Source organism: Pogona vitticeps, chromosome 4, assembly GCF_051106095.1.
Source record: "Pogona vitticeps strain Pit_001003342236 chromosome 4, PviZW2.1, whole genome shotgun sequence".
Taxonomy (NCBI): Eukaryota; Metazoa; Chordata; class Lepidosauria; order Squamata; family Agamidae; genus Pogona; species Pogona vitticeps.
This window is the reverse complement of record NC_135786.1, coordinates 96,017,830-96,038,410: the sequence shown is the minus strand read 5'-3', so window position 1 is coordinate 96,038,410 and position 20,581 is coordinate 96,017,830. Positions and strand designations below refer to the sequence as shown.

Here is a 20,581-nt window from a genome sequence, read left to right as displayed (position 1 = left end):
CAGTATATCTTACAATAACTAAGCAACCAGAGACAGCCATGACAGTCCTTGGTCACCGTCTGGAGGCTGAGGTCAAATGGCTGAGGATCCACAAACTGAAGCTAAATCTAGAGAAGACAGAGGGGATGCTACTTCATTCTGAAATAACAAATTTAGTTGTTGGTTTTCTAATAGCTGATAAAGAAAAAAATCCCCATATCTGGAGCTTGGGTGCTTTATTACACTCAGTGCTCCTGAAGTAACAGGTAGGAATGATTTCCATCAGCATGTTATAATCTGTCCCTTTCTGCTTGATTGGAGAAGGCAGATGGGGCCAAGCTAATCCATGCAGCTTTAAATTTGATATTAGACTAGCGTAATCTGCTGTTTATGGGGTCACCCTTGAACATAACTTAGAATTGCAAGTGTTATACCATGCACAGCTAGCCTATGAGTGAGTACCTCCCATCACTATCATACAACACAGAGTTTGCACTGTTACACTAGTTTCCATTGTTCAAATCAAGATGTTGGTTATCACCTTTAAAGTCCTACATGGCTTGGGACCCAGATTACCTACTGGACAACTTCTACTCATATAAACTCCTGTGCTCATTGAGGTTGTTCCAAAATGCCCTTCTAAAGATGCCAACTGTTAAAGTTGTTTGGCTTAAATAGATCAGGAAAAGATCTTTCTATGTTGTCCCCTCCCTTTTGAAATTCTCTGATTATGACATCCTTGCAGGGACTCAGGAGAAGAACAGTGGAATTGTTTCTGTGGGCCTTTGGATGTTAGTAAACACCACTTATGTGGTAAAGCATGTGGTGATATACACAAAATGAAATTGTTTGGTAGACTTTAAGTTGTTGCTAATTTTTATTTGCATTTTTACCATTTATGTGAAATATTTTATTATCTGTTGTGTGTGTTACACGTAACGATTGGCTGTTTTGAGGTCTGTTCTGTTCTTTGGACAGAAGAACATAATATAATGATTATGATATAAATGAAATTGATTAATTAATGCTCATCAAAAGAAACTAAGAGTATGAATCATTAAAATTTGTCTCCTTTTGCTCTGTCATTTGTATCTTTATTTACATGCAGAATGATAATAAATGTTTGTGTCCTTAGAAAAATGCTATATAAATATTACTTCTAATTGCCACTATGGTGTTAAGATGGATGAAGCCTTTGCCTCAAGAGAGTTCTTCATTTTAAATATTATGGCACCAAATCTTAGAAGTGTTGTTTTCTCAACAAGCTGGAGGGTGAAATGCATTTCATGTGTGGTGGGCGAACTGGAAGAAAGCACAAAGACAGAGTGGGTGAGTCACACAAAGGGGACATTGCAGTAGATGTTGGCATACAAAGACAGCAAAATGGAATACGTTAGGCAGCAAATGTACCTCAGAAAGTCTACAGAAATGCTGAAGCAGAGTGGCCATATCTCTACCAGTCTCCTCACTTCACCCAATCTCCCTGTGTGAAGGAGTGGGACCCAGTGTGCCGTCCCCAGAAGAAGAAAGCCCGAAAGACGCGAGTGGCTGTACAGAAGGGATACTAGTAGAAATAGAGAGTGAGGAAGAACTACAGAGAAGGCCTACCGAAGTGTGCTTGGTGGATGAGGGCGGAGCCGAGATGGACTTGATCATGTGGGAGGAGGTGAAAGGGGAAGGAGATTTTGCGCGGGAGTTTAGTTGGCTGGGAGAAGGAGAGCTGGGCAGATACACCACGAGAGGGGTGCAGACAGACTGGTTAAAGGATGCCAAGAACCTAGCAGACGGGACCCCAGGTGCCCAGAGTGTGCCAGGAGGAGGAGGTCTACTGCCTGAGCCTCCTACAACGTGCGGTCGCGGTAGGACATACGAACCCTTAGAATGGAGGGTCTCGGTCTTCCCGGTGGGTTACCATGGTGGGGGACGGAGAGTTATCCGCCCGGGCCCCGAGTTCCAACAGAAACCCCCGGAGGGGGATTGGGCCCGCCACCCCTGCTGTGGGACCATCTGCGCCGTCAGGAGTGCGCCTTTAAGACCCCTGACGGATCGCGAGCGGTTTGGCCCGGCCCCTTGGTAGATGAAGAGATGTGCCAGCCAGTTGTTAGACCGAAGAAGTATGCCCTGTTAACCGATGACGTTTTGAAGGATCCGTTTGATCCCGTGGAATTAAGTGTTCATGCTAATAAAGTTGTTATTCCTCAAGACTCGAACTCGCCTCCGCACTTGTTTCCCGCCTTTACTACCCAACCCCCCCCCGGCCAAAGACGAACCTCGTCACACCCTGGTTGTCCCTACTACCTACAATATCCCCTCAGAACACCAGCCAATGTGATCTTTCTTTCTTTCTGTAAAATCTCTCCTCCAAATAAAAAACCAAAAGATCTCCTCCAAACCAAAATCTAAGAGCTTTTCCATTAAGTCTCTGACCTAGACCTTATTTTTCCTCAGTCAAATGTGAAACAAAGCCCATGTCTGTCTAACATTTGCTCATACTCATTTTAGATCTGACAGCTCTTTCTTCTTCCCTTCTTGCCCTGTCTAAATTGAAATTCTGCACTCATCAAGACAGTGAGTTTTATTTCTTTTTTGCTTTGTTTGCTTTATTCTATAAACAGGACTAGTCCAAGAGTGTTTGTTGTCTGGAATAATGGACAAGATGGCATGCCCTCGTCCACTCCACATATAGAACTTGGCTGCAATAGCATTTGATATTGTGTCAGCTGTGGTGATGGGATAGTGGCCACCACCAAACCTGGGGGTTGGGATAGATGAGTGGCACGCACAGTTCTAAAATCCAACAGAGAATAGGGGGAAGTTACAGGAACAACTGGTAGGTCTGCTCCCTCACATAACGCCAATATCCCAGGATCTGCCTCCTCAAGAGGCCACCTCACTCCATGTAAAGGTAGTGCTTCCACACCTCCTCCCAAAACATCATGGCCATTGACAGTATTGTACATAGAAAGTGACACATATATAGAAAACCCCAAAATTAAAAAAAATTAAATGACAAAATTATTATGTAGAATCCTCATGTCCTAACCACAATATTCCCTTTACTCATATGGACATGCCTTGCCAACTCCAGTTCAGGCTTCTGAAATAAACAGTGAGATAGATTGCTGGCAGATTCTTGCTGCTCTCTGTAGAAATAGAAACGACTGGAGAAAGTAAGCCAGATTGCTTGATCACAGATTGTTCCCTTCTTTCCTGTTTCACATTGCTGATCCAAACGGCTCCCTTTTTTCTTGCCGCACTGCACCACTGTCTCCATCACAGCCCTTGTTTAGTATGTGCAAACCATTCGCCGAGCACATGGATGAAGGAGGGGAAGGGAGAATACTGCGCGAGGAAGGCATTCAGGAACAGGTAGGAGGTCCCCCCCCCCCCGTTTGTTTTCAGCTACAGTCTCCTTTGCTGCTATTTTTGGAGCTCTGTTCTCATCCATTTGTGTGCAAAGTTTTTAATTTTTTTCAAAAAATGAAATGACAGGGTGAACTTTTGTCCAGTACGTTCTATGCATGTGTGTTTTAAAGGATGCAGCAGCCTATTTTTACCTTGCTATCCAAACAAAATGTCCCTTTCCCCTGGCTGTCCATCTTACTTCTTGCCTCTACACAGCATTCCTAACCAATAAATAATCACATATTGATCAAAGAGGCAGGATAAAGAGACTGGCGTGACAAAGCTGATTAAAATACTGTGGTCCACTGAAGGGTTTGCAGGATGTTTTAGGGAACCTGTGAATCTTGAGACCTAATGCAGAGAAAAGCAGCTCATTTCCAGGTCAGTTTGGAAGGCTGGATGTCCTTTTACCTGACTCCTGCACTCTGCACATGATCTGGGACTTTGTGACAGCATTCAGACCTTCCTCCACAAACCTGACAGCACAGTTAACAGGGTGTATGGTGTGCAGCAGACTTCCCATAGGTAATGTAGATAGATCCTTGGGAATGAGGTAGTTTTTCTAAAGGATGTCTCTTTATGTTGGCTGGGATTGCGATAGCTCCATAGTACAGCACATGTTTTACATTGAAGGCAGTCTCTGTTTCAACCCATGGCATCTCCAGATTAAAAGAGGACTGAGAAAGATCCTAGCCATGACCTTGAGGAGCTGCTGCTAGTCAAAGGAAACAATAAACTAAATTTGGGGTAGGGAACCCTTAAATATTGCTACATCCCAGTTATATTCCCAATAACCAGAAATGGAAATGGGGGGGGGGACTCTTTCTTTGCCATCTCCTTCTCTCTTCATCCCTCTTCTTCCTCACCGGGACGGAAGCACTAATTCTAGGGTACCAACAATGAAGCTGATTACAGAGGTGGGCAACCTATGGCTCTCCAAATGTTATTGGACTGCAATATGATCCTTCAACACTGGCTTTGTTGGCAAGGGGTAATGGGAATTGCAGTCCAACAAAACCCAGAGGGCTATAAATCTACTCACATCTCAGTTTTAATACATGCAGCATGCCATTACCGCTGCATAAGAGTACATCAATAATCTTCTACTGGCAAAGCAAATCAACATCCTATAAAGCAATTCTAAAAATGACAGCAACTCAAACAAAATATTTTTACTTTTAAACTGGTTTTCGGATTGGCATCAAATTTGGCACAGTTGTAGTAGATAGTCTGCTCTTGCTCTGTGCCAGGTTTGGGGAAGTTTGTGCAAATCATTAAGTAATGATTTTTTATAAGTAGAACTGTTTTAAACCCTCCCCCTCCATTTGGAAATTGGCAACCTTAAATGTCCTCAGATTTAAAACAGATCACATAAATGGAAAAGACCAATTTTGCTTACCTTGAGAATGGTTGGTCCCACCCACTTTTTTCCCTTGGAAATAATCCAGGCGGCAGGGGGTGATATATTGATGCTCAAAAAGGCCTTTCAAGAGGGAAAAACAGCCACTTTGTTGTAAGACTGCACATGTGTGGTATAGGCTAGCAGCTAGTCAGAGGTTTGCAAAATGCAACACTGTATACATTCATGGGGAGACATTCTGAAAGAAAGGTCATGGAAACTGCCCTTCCTCACCTCCCCCAGCATGGGAACCTCCCTCCATGTCAGTTTTTCAGACTAAGGTTTATGTGCCAAGAGTTCAGACAATAATTGCTAGACTGCACTCTTGTACTCTCTGTGTGACAAAGAATAATCCTCAAAATACTATCCCAGTACAGTATTCTGAACATTTGAGTAGACATGTGCCATTTACTCCTTTGATCAGGAACAAAACAAGTTGACTGTGTTTAAGTGCAGTAATATAAGAGCACAATTTGATGGAACTCACAAACTTTGCACCTTCACCCTTGTCCTTGGTGCTTTGAGAAGTATGAAGCATTTTCTACCTGGATGACTGAAAGTCTAGCTAGAATGAAAGTTAATTGCTGATGACAGATTTGTTTAGAATTAAATGATAATTTAATCATAAATGATGAGAATTCTAAGATTTGCCTAGCTGGAGCACATTGTTTCAGTCTGTTGTTTCCAAAAGTGGCTATCCAACAACCTCATCTGAACGCTATCAAATAGAACACAGCACAGACATATGGTTTCTGTTGTTTATCTCCTCACAAAGAAGAGGAGGAAGGGAGTGCAGGACACTCAAGTAGGATAGAGGAAACAATTCACATACAGTACCTCATTGTGAACTGACTGTTGTTTTCCATTCTCACCAGTTTACTTCCAAGATCACTTCAGAGTGTTGGCTTTGACCAATCCAAAATAAATGTTGGGACGGGAACATTTCAGAAATTGCATTAGTCCTGAACATATATTTTCTGGACTTCTTGTGTACTTTCAGCTTCCCTCTGTAGCCCCTGACCTGGAATAAGGCAATAGGTACCTTGAAGGGCCCTCTTAGTTGTAATGCCTGGAGTGTGAAGTGACATCCATAAAGAAGCCTGCCTAAACCTAGCTTTTAGGCAGACAGAGAAGGGCAAAGATGGTTGTATTTAAGCAAGTCTTTTCCTGATCATGACTTTACTATAATTCTACAATAATCTTCAAATGCTGTTTGGATTTGCTTGTTAGCTTGTTTCCCAATATGTGCCTCTCCTCCTGTGGCTTCTGATCACTAAAATTAGGATTTCTTGCAAAACCTCTGGTTTGGTCCCTTTGTGGCAAAAGAGAGCAAACAACTCTACTGCCCCACTTCCATGTTATTTATTTATTTATTTATTTATTTATTTATTTATTTATTTATTTATTTATTTATTTATTTATTTATTTATTTATTTATTTATTTATTGGACTTATATACCGCCCCATAGCGCTACAAGCACTCTCTGGGCGGTTTACAATTTTTTAATTATACAGGCTACACATTGCCCCCCCAGCAAGCTGGGTACTCATTTTACTGACCTCGGAAGGATGGAAGGCTGAGTCAACCTTGAGTCGGCTACCTGGGATTTGAACCCCAGGTCGTGAGCACAGTTTTAGCTTGCAAACTGTTTATTTGTATGTTTACTTGGAAGTATATCCCACTGAATCCAATGGTCTAATTTGCAAGAAAGAAAGTCCAGGGTGGTAGTCTCAATTACTGTTGTTCTTCACTGCTTTCCTTCTTATCTTATGGATGGTACTCTACAGATTTATCACATCTACAGACCATGTATATGGCCCCTGACATACATGGTGCAACCAGAATTCTGGCTCTGGGCTGGACAGTCTGTGTTTGGGACCTTTGCCCTTCAATTTGTCTAGAATTTGCATTATCTGGACCAGACAGCACAGCAGTGATAGTGCATTCTTTTCTTTTTTTTGAGACATAGAAGTTTTCTACCACTTTCTCTTTATAGTGCGAGGTGCTGCTTCTGCCTCCACATCATGTTGCATTCCTTCCCTTCCCTAAGACCACCTCCTCTTTCATCCTGACTTCTTTTTCCTCCAACAGTGTTGTTTGGTTTCTTTCTTGTTGAAAAATACCTCCTGTTTCTTCTTGCCTTCCATGCCTACAGTTGAGGCTGCATCTTGTGCTGGAACTTTTCCTTTCCTCCTAACCCTCCCTTGAGTACAGTTTTCTTCTTCCTTTTAAAAAGCCTTGTGGCGCAGTGGTTAAAACTGCTGTACTGCAGCCAAAACTGTGCTCACAACCTGAGGTTCAACCCCAGGTAGCTGGCTCAAGGTTGACTCAGCCTTCTATCCTTCTGAGGTCGGTAAAATGAGTACCCAGCTCGCTGGGGGGGGGGCAATGTGTAGCCTGCATAATTAACTTGTAAACCACCCAGAGAGTGCTTGAAGCACTACGGAGCGGTATATAAGCAGCACGCTTTGCTTTGCTTTGCTTTGGCTTCTCATTTCTTCTTCTTTTTTTATCTGAGGGCATGACTGCACAGACATTGTCTTGAGTTGATGCAAACTTTTCTATACCACATCTGGACACTTAGATTGCTGTTGCAGTTCACACAGAAATGCTTCATTATCCCAGGAAGGTACATTTCAAGTGTCCATACATCACACAGGTCCCTCTTCTCGGCCATTATCATCATCACTCTCTTACCCATCCCTTTGGCCAGCATTCAGATCCCTTTATAAACAGTGTTTAGCAAGTGACATTGTGCTGAACTGACAAAATATGTCAAGCATTTAAATTAGTGCTGTGTCAGTGTACCGCTATAGCACTAGATCAGGAGGAAAAGTATTGTTACAACTACAATTTACAAATTCCATTGCTTAGCAGTGTGAGCAGAAAGCAGGCTAAAAGAATAGGGTTTACTCCCACACCACATCTCACTCTGTGCAGCATCAGTGATGTCCTCTGGACACGCCCAACAATAGCCCTAAAGGACTTGTAAAGGTGATTACACAAGCAAGACAAAATAATGCAAAATGAAATCTACAAAAAACACAAGCCCTGCCTGAAAAACAAAATATACTACATGTACATGCCAAAATTCGAATCTACATGCAATTAGCACTAACTGTATAGTTGACAGAATAAATACAGAAAGGAACAGTGAGAAACACAGCAGAAAAAGGGGGACAAATAGCTGTCTAGTTGCTCCTTGAGTTTCTTACTGTGCCTTACACATCGGGATGCCTCTTCCTTCTCCAGATCTCAGAGTCAGGGGGAGGACAGGGCCCAGTGTGAGAGGAACAGCTACAACAACAAACTCAGGAAAGCAAAGAAGAAACATAAGAGCTTTTGAAAAAGAAAAGGAAGTGAGAAGCTGCATGAGGAAGTGGGAAAAGATGACAAGGGAGAGATCATTAAGGGATTTGGGATGATGGACCTTTAAAGACCAAGCAATGCCACATGCACCTCCTTTCTCCCTCATAGACCACAGATATGTCATGGCCTTGATACTAGGGTAAAGCAAGGCATATTCTCAAAGGAAATTTTGCCACCCTAGCATAACTCCATACAAATCATGTTCCTTATTAGATACACGAAGGACACTATACACATACCTCTCGTTATGCTGCTCTAATCCATGCCTGTTGCATTGCACCTAGCTGGCCCACTTGGCCAATTTGATCTCTGAAGATTACGGTAAACATGTGGATTTTAAAATTAAGTTCCCATTTTTTCATGGCTGGTTAGATTCTTTTATGTTGCAATAGGTATAAAGCAAAGCAAAAGCAAAGCAAAGCAAAGCAAAGCAAAGCAAAGCAAAGCGTGCTGCTTATATACCGCCCCATGCTACACATTGCCTCCCCAGCAAGCTGGGTACTCATTTTACCGACCTCGGAAGGATAGAAGGCTGAGTCAACCTTGAGCCGCTACCTGGGATTGAACCCCAGGTCGTGAGCACAGTTTTGGCTGCAGTACAGCGGTTTAACCACTGCGCCACGAGGCTCTTAAAAAGATGATAGAGATGATAAAGATGATAAAGATGATAAAGATCATGATCATTCAGGTGCCTTTTATTTGTCTTTTTTGTCCTTTTATTTTATTTTTCCCCCTTTTCTTTTTGCCTGTAATGATAGTTCAGGGATGACCATAAATAATATGCTGCATTCTCTCAGAGACTACCCTGGTTTCCCGAAAATAAGACCTAACCTGAAAACAAGCCCCAGTATGATTTTTCAGGATGCTCATAATATATGCCCTACCCCCAAAATAAGCGCCAGTTAAGTGAAACCCTGCCTTCCACCATTGTGCAGCATTGTGCAGTTTGCAAGTGAGTTACCAGTCTCTTCTTCTGGTGGTGCTATGGGACCACACAACTTGCCAAAGGCCACACAAGTGGCAATTTGTGTGGTCCCATAGCACCACCAGAAGAAGGGACTGGTAACTCACTTGCAAACTGGGCAAAGAACAGGAGGGTTGGCATAAGTCAAAATCGACTTCCTGGCGTATAATTAACTAATACTGTATTTGGAGGCTAACAGGATAGGAACCTTTACAATAGACAGTTTAAGTCCTGGTTCTGGGTAGGAAGTCATAAGGTTCTTCCACCAGAACATCGAAAATAAGGGATAACCCTACTTCAGAGCCAGTGATTTGGATGCCACTACAGCAGAGACTGCAGCTTCCATCAGCCCTGTTGAAGGATGATGAGAGTTGCAGTCCAAAAGCCTCTGGAGATTCCACGTACCCCATACTGTCATTAAAGTAATGCTAAATGACTAACAAGAGGGTCCTGTGACAGAGAAAAATGTTGCTGGGCATACATTTTGCTATCAGAGTAGTCCCACTATTAAAATAATGTTGGGAATTCTCTAGTAAATTGCAAGTAGAGTGGGCCCATTTAAATCAATGGAACTTACGAAGGAGTTGTCCCATCAAATCCTGAGTGATTCAATGAGCCTACTCTACTGCCACGTACTACACTAAGCAACATGATTTCAGCCAATTTTTCCTAGGAATGTATTTTTATTTTGCCAACTGCAGTGCCATCTACTGGCCTGTGAGAAATACCAGGTATGTTTCATTTTGGAAATCTGATGGAATTCATATTAAACACCCCAAGATACACATTTCCCCCTTTAACTGCTATTTATGTGCATGACCATGCCTTGGAGGTGACTAATGCAGTGGGTACCCAAGCAACATAGTCTGAAAGAAATGTATAGACCTTCTGGACTGGATCAATATTATTTAATGAAGCACCCCTCAGCACTGCAAAATGTTGCCCTGTTGGGATTTCTTTTTCTAAATGCTAAATCCCAGATACTACACATTTATTTGTTTTTATTCAAGAGCTGAGAAAACAGTACCAAATAATACATGGAAATGGAAAGCCCAGCTAAAGCTCTAAACCTTGCATTTCCCTCCAGGAATTAGAAACTCATCCTTTAGAGCAGGGGTCTCCAAATTTTGACTGTGAGGGTCAATGTTTTTGAGGGCTGAAGGAACAGGAATGTGTGGCTGTGCACACATGTGCCCACGGATGCCCACATTCCCTGCCTGCTCACCCACCCATAAACACGCCCCTCTGATTGCCTGCCCGGATTCATGCATGCAGAACTCTGCCCACCCTGCCTGCCCACCTACCCACATGCATGCACCCCCACCCACCTGACCGCCTGAAGGCTGAAGGGAAAAGGCTAGACAAAACAGCAAGACAGGCCAGATGTGACCCATGGGCTGTAGTTTGGAGACCCCTGCTATAGAGCAAAAGGGAATATTACTGCACCTCATGTTCAGGTTCCTCCTAACTCTCTGTCTCCTTGACCGAAGGTCAGGACCTCTGTTGCCCTCTATGTATGCATATGTAAATGCTTGCTCCCTGCCCCCTCTCACCACTTTTGCTCTTGGCTCTGCCTATTGCCTCTGGGTCAGTCCACCTGTGTTATGTCTTCTACCCCACCAATCATAGAGGGCACCAGCCACCACAATCTCCAGGGGCATTAACCTACAATGTGTATTACAAAAGCTTACAGATGAAGCCTTGCTATCCTTTATTCTACTGTGAGACTGATAAAGGGTCACAAACTCAGCAATGTGCAGTACAAATAAAAACAACATTTCGACCATGACCTGTGCTTATTACAAAAGGTACCCTTTTGGAAGGGCTTCCCTAGATAGTCATACTCAGGTATTGCTGTCCCTTTTTAAACAGTTGGATGCCAGGGATCAGTCCTGCTCCAGATATTTATTTATTTATTTATTTATTTATTTATTTATTTATTTATTTATTTATTTATTTATTTATTTATTTATTTATATGCCGCCCACACTACCCAAAGGTCTCTGAGCGGCTTACAGATATGACATTCTCTGATTCAAAAAGCCTGTTCCTAACATGATTTACTGTACTAATGTCTTCCTATCCAACTAAAAGAAAAGAGAGAAGAAAGTGTAATAAGCAGATTAAACATTAAGAAGAATTACATAACTTCAATGAGGACAATGAAGAAATTGAAAACATTAAAGATTATCTATAGCTCAATTTAATCGTCAATTCAAATAGAGACTGCAGCCAAGAAATCAGAAGACTGAGAAGGCTGGCCATGAAGGAACTAAAAAACATCCTTGACTGTAAGGATTTGTCACTTGAAACTAATACCAAGATCATCCATACTGTGTTATCCCCAATTACTGTATACAGATGTGAAGAATGGAGAGTGAAGAAAGCCAGAAGGGAAAACTATTCAAAATATAATGTTGGAGGAGAGCTTTAAGGATGGCATGGACTGCCACCAAGACAAATAAATGGGTACTAGATGAAATCAAGCCACATTCCCCCATAAGTAAAATGACTAAACTGAAGCTATCATACTTCAGGCAAGACACACCAGAAAAGATGATGATGCTAGGAAAGGTTGAAGGCAGCAGGAAAAGAGGAAGGCCAGTTATGAGGTGGATTGACTCAATAAAGATGGTCTTGAGTAGAGATGTAAAATTTCTGAAAATTTCCATTTTTCCAGGAAAAAAAAAGGTTTTTCCCTCTTTTTTCTGGGAAAAAATGGACATTTTGGATATTTTACATCTCCAGAGAAAACCTAAAGTCTCAGAAGTTTTTCATTAAGGTCTTCATATATAGTTTGAATATCATGTCATAGACATATTATTTATCGTTGTAAAAGAATATATTCCACACTCATTTTTTTAAAAAAAATTCTTCCAAAAAACAACAACATGGCTTTGGAAAAAAACCCCAGAAAAAAGCAATTAGAAAAAAACCCGTTGATTTCTAATTTTTCCAAAAGTGTTGACTCACCAAATCCCCACTGATTCAATGGGTCTGCTGTAGCTGTGACTTGCTATTGGATTGCAGCTGTAGAAGGTTTGGTAAATTTACAATCTAAACCTATTTTCTGATTTCTTTGTACATGCTCCCCCCCATTCCAGTTGGTATCAACATGAACATTAATTTAACTACACCTATAAACCAGTGGAGCAGATTACTATAAATGTACTTGCAACGGGACACAAACAAGTGAGCGCAATGCTATTAAATTCTCCTCCTAATTCCAGCTGGACAAAACACTGAGCTGGAGAACTGGTGAGAAATGCATAGTATAGACCCTCAAGACAGGTAGAAACAATGGTCTGACTAAGGCTTACTCCTGTGCAATGTTAGTAGTTCATCACCTCAATTACCATTAAGTCTCACTCCTACCATTTCTTCTCTGAGGTTTTCACAGCAAGAATATCTTTCAGTAAATGTACAGTGGACCATCAAAGGCATTTGGCTAATAATGACAGGTTTTGAACTGATAAATTGAATTGATAAATTATAACTTACCTTCCAGATGTCTCATCATGGAAGCAACAGACAAGTTTTAAAACTAGGCAGAAGGAAAAGTAAATTATTAATTACCGTGAAGGAAGGTTATACATAAGTGAATAAGCTTTTACATACTTCAGGCAAATTTGTGACCCTATCAGAAAAAATGCAGTACTTGTAACACATTATGAAACAGTGCAATAATAATCAGGAGCCAAGGTCTTTAAAGCAAACTGATTTAGTTACTTCAAGGGGGGGGGAAGCCCCTAATTATTTACATATAATTAAATTACTAAACTGCTTCATCAGGTGACCAATATCATTTGCTATTCCATTTGTTATCTGAAGTGTTTCAGGGCATCTGCATAAAACACACATTCCAGCACACCATTTAGCTGGGATATATTCATGTTGACAAAGTATTCTGTATAACCAAAAAGCTGCCATACTCATTACAGTGGGGTCTCTACTTAAGAACTTAATCCGTATTAGAAGGTGGCTCTCAAGTTGAAAAGTTCTTATGTTGAATCTGCATTTCCCATAGGAATGCATTGAAAACCATTTAATCCGTATCTGCTCTTTTCCGTCCATAGAAACTACACTGGAACCTCTACTTAAGAACTTAATCCGTTTTGGAATGGTGTTCTTAAGTTGAAACATTCTTAAGTTGAAGCAAAATTTCCCATAGGAATGGACTGAAAACAAATTAATCCGTTCTGGCTGTTTTATTGTTATGTAGAGGTGCGTTCGTACATTGAAGCATTAGTTCCCATAGGAACTAATGCAAAGCTGGTTAATACGTGCTCTACCACTAGGGGGAGAATTTTCTTTTTTAACCTAGGATGACCTAAGGTTAAAAAAAGAGCAGGAAAGGTTTTTTTCCCTGTTCTTATCTTGGATTTCTGTTCTCAAGTAGAAGCAAAATTTAGCAAATGGAGCTGTTCTTAAGTTGGATTGTTCTTAAGTAGACACCCCACTGTACCAGAAATCAGTCCAATAAAATGGTTGGGGTGTTTTATTTTTGGTATAGTGAAACAAAGATAGCATAGTATTGTGCCTTCGTTTTAGTGTGAGGAAATAGACTGTGATCCACAAAAAGTAACACTGAAATAAATCTGTTACTGTTAAAGATGCCACACAAGACTTTTATCATGGAACAGGCTAACATGGCTACCTCTTTGGAGACTTTTTTTATTCTCTCTCACATATCATTCCCAGACAATTAGACAATAACAGACGCACAATTACAGTACTATAGATGATTAAATGGTAATACTAAAAACACAACCAATTAAAAACAACCAATTAAAAAATTGGATGTTATAATATTCAGTTTACCTAAAGACATCTGCTTGCAAAAAGCAAAAGCCTTTCTTAAAAATATTTTAAATATAATACCATTTTAAAAAAAACAAGATGTAATCCTTCCTTAGTAGTACACTGAACTCCGCAACTGTGAATAATTTAATTTTTTTAAATCAACCATGAAAACAAAGCAAACATACCACTCCTTTAATACTCAGTCAATCTTACTTCTTAATTTTGGGGGGTCCTATACATGAAAGCTCACGTTAAAAATATATAAAAATATTCTTTAAGGTGCTGCTACGTTTTTGCCTTTTTAATTTTTTTATACTGTATATACTTCTTGGGTTTTGTTAGTTAATGCTTGCACAGACTAACAGGGTTGCCTCTTCTAAACGTAGGCAGAAGTCAGTTCCACCGTTTTTTAAGAGCAACAGGTCAATGTGGGCAAAAAAGGCAGCCTTAGAGTGCCATCTGCTGCCTAAAAGAAAAAAATAAAATAAATTGTTGATTTCACTTGAACTTTCGCTCTGGCTGCAATCCTATTTTCCTGGAAGTAAGTCCTGTCGAATTCAGTGGAAGTTCCTTTTTAAGTCTAAAGTCTAAACCCGTGGACCTCACGTTAAAAAAAATTAGTTTTACATGTATGAGTCTCCCCAAATCCAAATCATAATTATTGCGGTGGTTTCCGGTGGAAGGGGCCGCGGAATATACTTCAAGCACTAAATTGGAAGACGGGCAGGCAGTTCCAGTTGTGGGAGTGAGGCGCCAAGCAATTCAAATCCGAAGTACGTTTATTTTAAGCCGAAGACAGATCTTAAGAAATCTCCTTTTGCCCTCAAGCTATGGGTGAAGTCTGGCTCGGGATTGTATAGCGCGTATACAAAGAATCCAACAGGTGGCTCCGTGGCGCAATGGATAGCGCATTGGACTTCTAGAGGATGAAGAGATTCAAAGGTTCCGGGTTCGAGTCCCGGCGGAGTCGCAAATACAATTTTTTTCCTTCTTTCGTCCATTTTCTCTCCCCGACAAAAATACTTCCTGTATTGAACCGACTCTATTGTAAACATTTGCTGAGGCTGCAAAAACCACCATCCGTAAAGACGGAAAAGCTGAGGTGGCCTCCCACCGTTTCGCCAGCCGTAACCCTGCCCCTCAGGAGGAGCTTGCCTGGCGAGTCAGCAGGGAGGCGCTCCAGGCTGAGGGGCGGGGGGAGGTGTCTGCGAGCCTCTCTGGCTGCCGGAGGAGTCTGGAGCCTAACGTGCGCCTCGAGTGCAATTCGGAGCGAAGCGTTTGGACCCTTGGGACATACTCTCGATTAAGGGCGATTCTTGAAAACTAGCGAGCCGCCTCTGACTCAAAACGGTGAGGGGACAGACAGTTAAACGAATGGCACAAACCGCTCTTATGAATGCCTCAGCTCTCGGACAACACACTTTGATAGCCCCCCCCCCCCAAAGACATTTTGCTGCCGGTGATAACAAACAAGATGCCGCTCTCTTCTGTGAAGCGTAAAGAAGACATCTAGCTGGGGGTTGGTGGGACCATGTCCTCCATAAACATGAGGGCTGGGCTCGCATAGGAGGCCGAGGGAAGAGGCACAGCTCCAGCCTCTCGTGCTTTGGGGCCGTTGCTCCTCCCTGCCCCACCTCAGCATCTGCTATCTGAGGTGCCCGGCGCTTTCCTCTCTCCCTCATGATAAAGCCAGCCATATAGTCTCGTTGCATTTCTCTTCACATAAGCAGTAGTAGGTGTTCAGTCACAAGGCACGCAGGGAGAGCTGGTCGAGGTAGACTAGGGCAATTAATCATCCCAGGCACGAAGGGGTAGCTGGCAAGACCATAGCGGTCCTTCACGTTTTGGAAGGATGGTTGTAAAATTGATTTTTAGACAAAATTTCATCTCTGCCTTTAAAGATGCTTGCAATTTGTTTTTAAGATCATAATATGTTTTCAGAGTTCTAAATTTATTTTTAAAAGGAGCCCCTGGTAGGCAGGAAGACAATAAATCAAAGCAAGGCATGCATGTATCTGTACATATTTCTACACTACCAGGCTGAACGGAAAGCTAATATGCAACATGGATATTGGATATCAATCAGGGCCCGGACTACAAATATTCCACATGTAAACAAAGGGTTTAAGCCTCAGTTCCTTGTCATTCTGAAAAAAGTGACAAATAAAATACTGCAGGACTCCATCCTAAATCCCATGTTATTCAAAATCTTTATAAATAATTTGGCTGAGGGCATGGTGGGGGGTGTTCATCAAATGTTCAGATGTCATCCAACTGGCAAAGGTAGCAAATACTCTACTACAGCACAAAATCAGGTTTCAAGATGACTTTATCAGATTGGAGTAATAATCCAAATGAAAAAAAAATGTTTTAACCAGGAAAATGTAAAGTTCTCCATTCAGGCAGGAAAAATCAGAAGCACTAATGTAAGATGGGTCACAGATGGCTTGGCAGTAGTACATGTAAAAAGGATATGGGGTCCAAGTAGATGACAAGCTAAACACGAGTCAATAGTGTGACAGGGTAGTAAAGAAGAAAATTAAAAACAGTTATGAAACTGCATCAGAGAAAGTACATTGTCCAGATCAAAGGAAGTAATAATAACAATGCAATATATTGGTCAGATCTCACCTGGACTTCCTGCCCATTTCTAGGCATTACAGTTCAAGAAGTAACATGCCTGGAGGAAAGCAACCTGAGTGGTAAACAATCTGGATAGATTGGTTAATGGAGCTGGGCAAGTTTAGCTTGGAAAAGCGGGGGAGGCAATATGATAGCCATCTTCAAATACAGTATTTGAATGGCTGTTGTGTGGAAGATGGAGCAAAAAAATTTCTTGAAGCCCCACAAGGTAGGACCAGTGGGTTCAAATTACAAGAAAGATCTCACTTAAACATTAAGAACCTTTTGAAGGCAAGAGATGTTTTGACAGTGGAACTGACTGCCCCAAAGGGGGATTGTCTCCCCATTACTGGAGGTTAGACAGTAACTTGTTAGGGATGTGTGAGCTCTGTATGGTTTTGCTGATTCATCAGGGGGCTAGATGCAAGGAACCCTGAGGTTGCTTTAAGCTCTACAATGATCTGTGCTCAAAGGTGGGCAAATAGCCTGGTAAGGTAAAGGTAAAGGTTCCGCTTGACATCATGTCCAACTTGCTGATCCGTTTCCAAGCTGTAGAATCAGCATTTGTCCAAAGAAAGTTTCCATGGTCACGTGGCCAGTGCTACCAGACACTGAACACTGCTACCTTCTCACCATGGTGGTACCTATTTATCTACTTGCATTTACATGCTTTTGAACTGCTAAGTTGGCAGGAGCTGGGACAAGTGACAGGAGTTCACTCCGTCGCGTGGTTTTGATCTTACGACTGCTGGTCTTCCAACTCTGCAGCACAGAGGCTTCTACGGTTTAACCTGCAACACCACCACGTCCCTAATAGTCTGGTACTTGATGAGAAAGATGGATTTTCTTCTCTTGCTTTGAATTCCCATCTAAGGATCTTGTAAATTCTTGGCTATATCTATACTTCCAGGCAACTGCAGGAAAGGACAATGAGTGTACAAGGAAGACAAGTGTGTACACACTGAAGACTTGGTCCAGGTCACCATCATCATCTCTAGAGCTACCATATTAGTCAGGGGCTGAACTTCCATCTTTATATTAATATGGTGTACCTTGAATATGCATGCTGGAAATGCCCACATAATTGTAATAGGCTGACAGCAGGTTCATAGATCTTCAGCAGTGATCTCAACCTATCTTTTGTGTATGTTTTGACTGTGAGATTCCCAGTGTGGATAGTGTGATGGACTAGGGCTCTGGAGAACAGAGTTTGAATCCCTGCTCAGGCATGGAAACTGACTGGGAAACTGGTAAAACCACACCTTAAATTTCTCACTTACCTTGAAAGCACTATTAGGCTTGCTATAAGCTGATCCCAACTTGACGGCACAAAAGACAAACATGATAGACTACATATTGGACAATTGCTGAATAGATCATGAAGGAGACAATAAAGCTCCAGAATCTGGTCATACGGCTGTAGAGTAAGAATGCACTCCTTGAAAATTCTCCTAGACCTACCCCTCTCATTGCCTCTGAAAGCATTTTCCTAAATCTTTGGTTCTACATGTTCATTTTTTTGCCATGCTGTTGGTTTCAAGATTCTCAATTCTGTGAATTGACGTGTTTGGGGTAACAGTAGTTTTTTGTTATCTTGTTTGAAGCCTCTAAGAGGCAGACTTGGAAGTACAGTGGTGCCTCGCACAACGAGCGCACCGTAGAGCGATGAATTCGCTCTACGGTGACGCTTTTGCGATCGCAAATGCGATCGCACAACGATGGCCCCAATGGGCAAAAATCGCAGAGCGAAGGTCGGTAAGCTGCTCGCTTACCGACCTTCGCTTTGCAACCCGCCGATCAGCTGTTCGGCGGGTAAAAAATGGCCGCCGGAACAGCCGAAAGGGGCCGGGGCGCAGCGTTTTCGCGCCCTTGGTAAGCAAGGGGAGCGCGCGAAAACGCTGCCGGAAGCCCCGAAATGGCTGCGCGCAACCATTTCGGGGCTTCCGGCAGCGTTTTCGCGCGCTCCCCTTGCTTACCAAGGGCACGAAAACGCTGCGCCCCGGCCCCTTTCGGCTGTTCCGGCGGCCATTTTTTACCCGCCGAACAGCTGATGGCAGCCATTTTGGCGCCCTCGTTCTGCGAGGGGAGGGCGCGAAAATGGCTGCCGCCTATGGAGGAACTTCGCTGAACGGTGAGTTTGAAAGCCATAGGAACGCATTGAACAAAGTTCAATGCGTTTCTATGGCTTTTCCCCTCCCGCACAGCGATGTTTCCCACAGCGAAGGTTAATCCGGAACGGATTAACCTCGCTGTGCGGGGCACCACTGTAAAAGCTAGTTTCCCCCATGATTCTAATCAGAGAATACAAATGAAAGGATCAAAGGAGGACTATCAATGTTCAGCACTACTGGAAAGCAGTAGACAAGATGGGATAAAGGTGAAGATGAGGGTAAGTTTTTTCCCTTTGCACAGAAAGAATGCCTCAGCCTAACAAGCACTGTGTTACCTATAGTGGTCAGACAGATTGCATCTGTAGTACCTAGAAATAGAAAAGGCAGCAACAGCCCTCTCTTGCTTTTGTTTCCCACCAGGCAAGGACTATATAGTGCAATAGCCCTCTTAAGAAAGAACTGGTGACAGGCTTCAGTTGACTCATCAGTTGTTGACCTGACAAAAGTCCCTTACTCTAATTTAGTAAACATACACAGTACCAAAACATTCATACTTGATAGCTTAGAAATATATTATTGTATATAATAGTTATTTTTATTTTATCTAATCTTTATACCTTTTTAACTTGAGTATGTTGGTGTTTCATTAATCCTTATTCTTCCTGTATAAAATAAATCAGTCAGTGGTCAGAATTCTGTTTTGCAACGTAAACAACATTGTAGGTTTCAGTCAGTTCCTTGCTGGTAAATAAAGAGCCCCCGCTACAATTTTTGGGTGTGTGTTCATGTGTACATGTTCCTGAGAAATACAGCAGATTCTTTCTTTGCTGGCCAGAATGAACTGAAACATATGATTCTTGTTACGTTATACAACACAATTTCAGCCACTATGCCTAAGGGAAGGATATTTAGTGCCATATTTTTGTATGTGTGTATATACTTTTTACTCCCAAATTCTATATTCAATATTATCATAAAATTATTTGTGAGGCTGAATCCAAGGAGAAGATCCCGAACATAGCTGGAACAGTTTAGTTGAGAGGCTTGTCCAACCTGTGGCCTGTGGGCAATTTTGCGGCCCAGTGCAATTTTTTATTTTTAAAGAAATTCCAAACTTTCAAGTTATACTGCCGGCGCTTGCGGCTGGAATGCGGCCGGGGCACGTCGCAACGGTGGGGGGGGGGAAGAGGGAAGGAAGGAAGGAGCGGGAGAGGAGGGGAGAGGGGGCTGCGTGACTGCATTGCGCTTTCCCCGTCAATAGGTGGACCCCCTCCCGGCCCCATAAAGCCACTGGAGTCGAAGCTGGCAGCCTCTGCTGTCTGAGATCGCAGCTGCGGGTAAGCGCGCTTGGGGAAAAAAAATCACCAAAAATTAACGAAGAGTCAGAACAAAGCCAAATTAAGTTTGCACACATTTTAGAAGGTGCTCTAACGAATCCAAGCATTTAAAACCGTTTGTGAACCTTTTAAGACACTTTAAAAATAGCGAAAATGGAACATCGCTAAGCGAAACAGGGGGCCTAAAATTGTCATCGCTAAGCGAGGCAAGGTCCCGAACATCGCTATGCAAATTTTCCCCATAGGGACTATCGTTAAACAGAGCGCAAAATCGCTCCAGAAACCTCATCACTAAGCGAATACATCGTTAAACGAGGCAATCGCTAAGTGAGGCACCACTGTACATTGGGGGAGTCATGTACACGGAAAAATATGGTAATTTCACTTACATCATCATCATCATATTCTTAGAACTAGAGTAGGAAGGGACTTTATGGATCATCGAGCCCATGTCCTGTCAAGGAGGCACAGTGGGGAACTGAGCTCCCAACATCTGCCTCCTCAGAGATACCTAAATTACTGAGCTAGCCAACAGTTCACTACTAGAAAACCAGGTCCAGCCTTGTCTTCTAGTTGTTGATCTGATAAATC

The 20,581-nt window shown here is 42.3% G+C and overlaps 1 protein-coding gene and 1 non-coding gene across 2 annotated transcripts in view; one reads left to right on the top strand and one right to left on the bottom strand.

Moving 5' to 3' along the window:
• BCAR3 (BCAR3 adaptor protein, NSP family member) overlaps positions 1–20,500 on the bottom strand; it is a 193,659-nt gene extending 173,159 nt beyond the window's left edge. The window contains exons 1-2 of the mRNA XM_078391780.1: positions 19,271–20,500; positions 12,619–12,661 (exon numbers count right to left, since the gene is read on the bottom strand). The gene's annotated coding sequence lies outside the window, so the exon portion shown is untranslated. The remainder of the gene's footprint in view (positions 1–12,618; positions 12,662–19,270) is intronic.
• Positions 14,806–14,890, top strand: TRNAR-UCU (transfer RNA arginine (anticodon UCU)). Its single transcript is given in 2 exon segments — positions 14,806–14,842; positions 14,855–14,890. It is a non-coding gene; the product is annotated as a tRNA-Arg (tRNA).
• Positions 20,501–20,581: the final 81 nt, after the last annotated feature.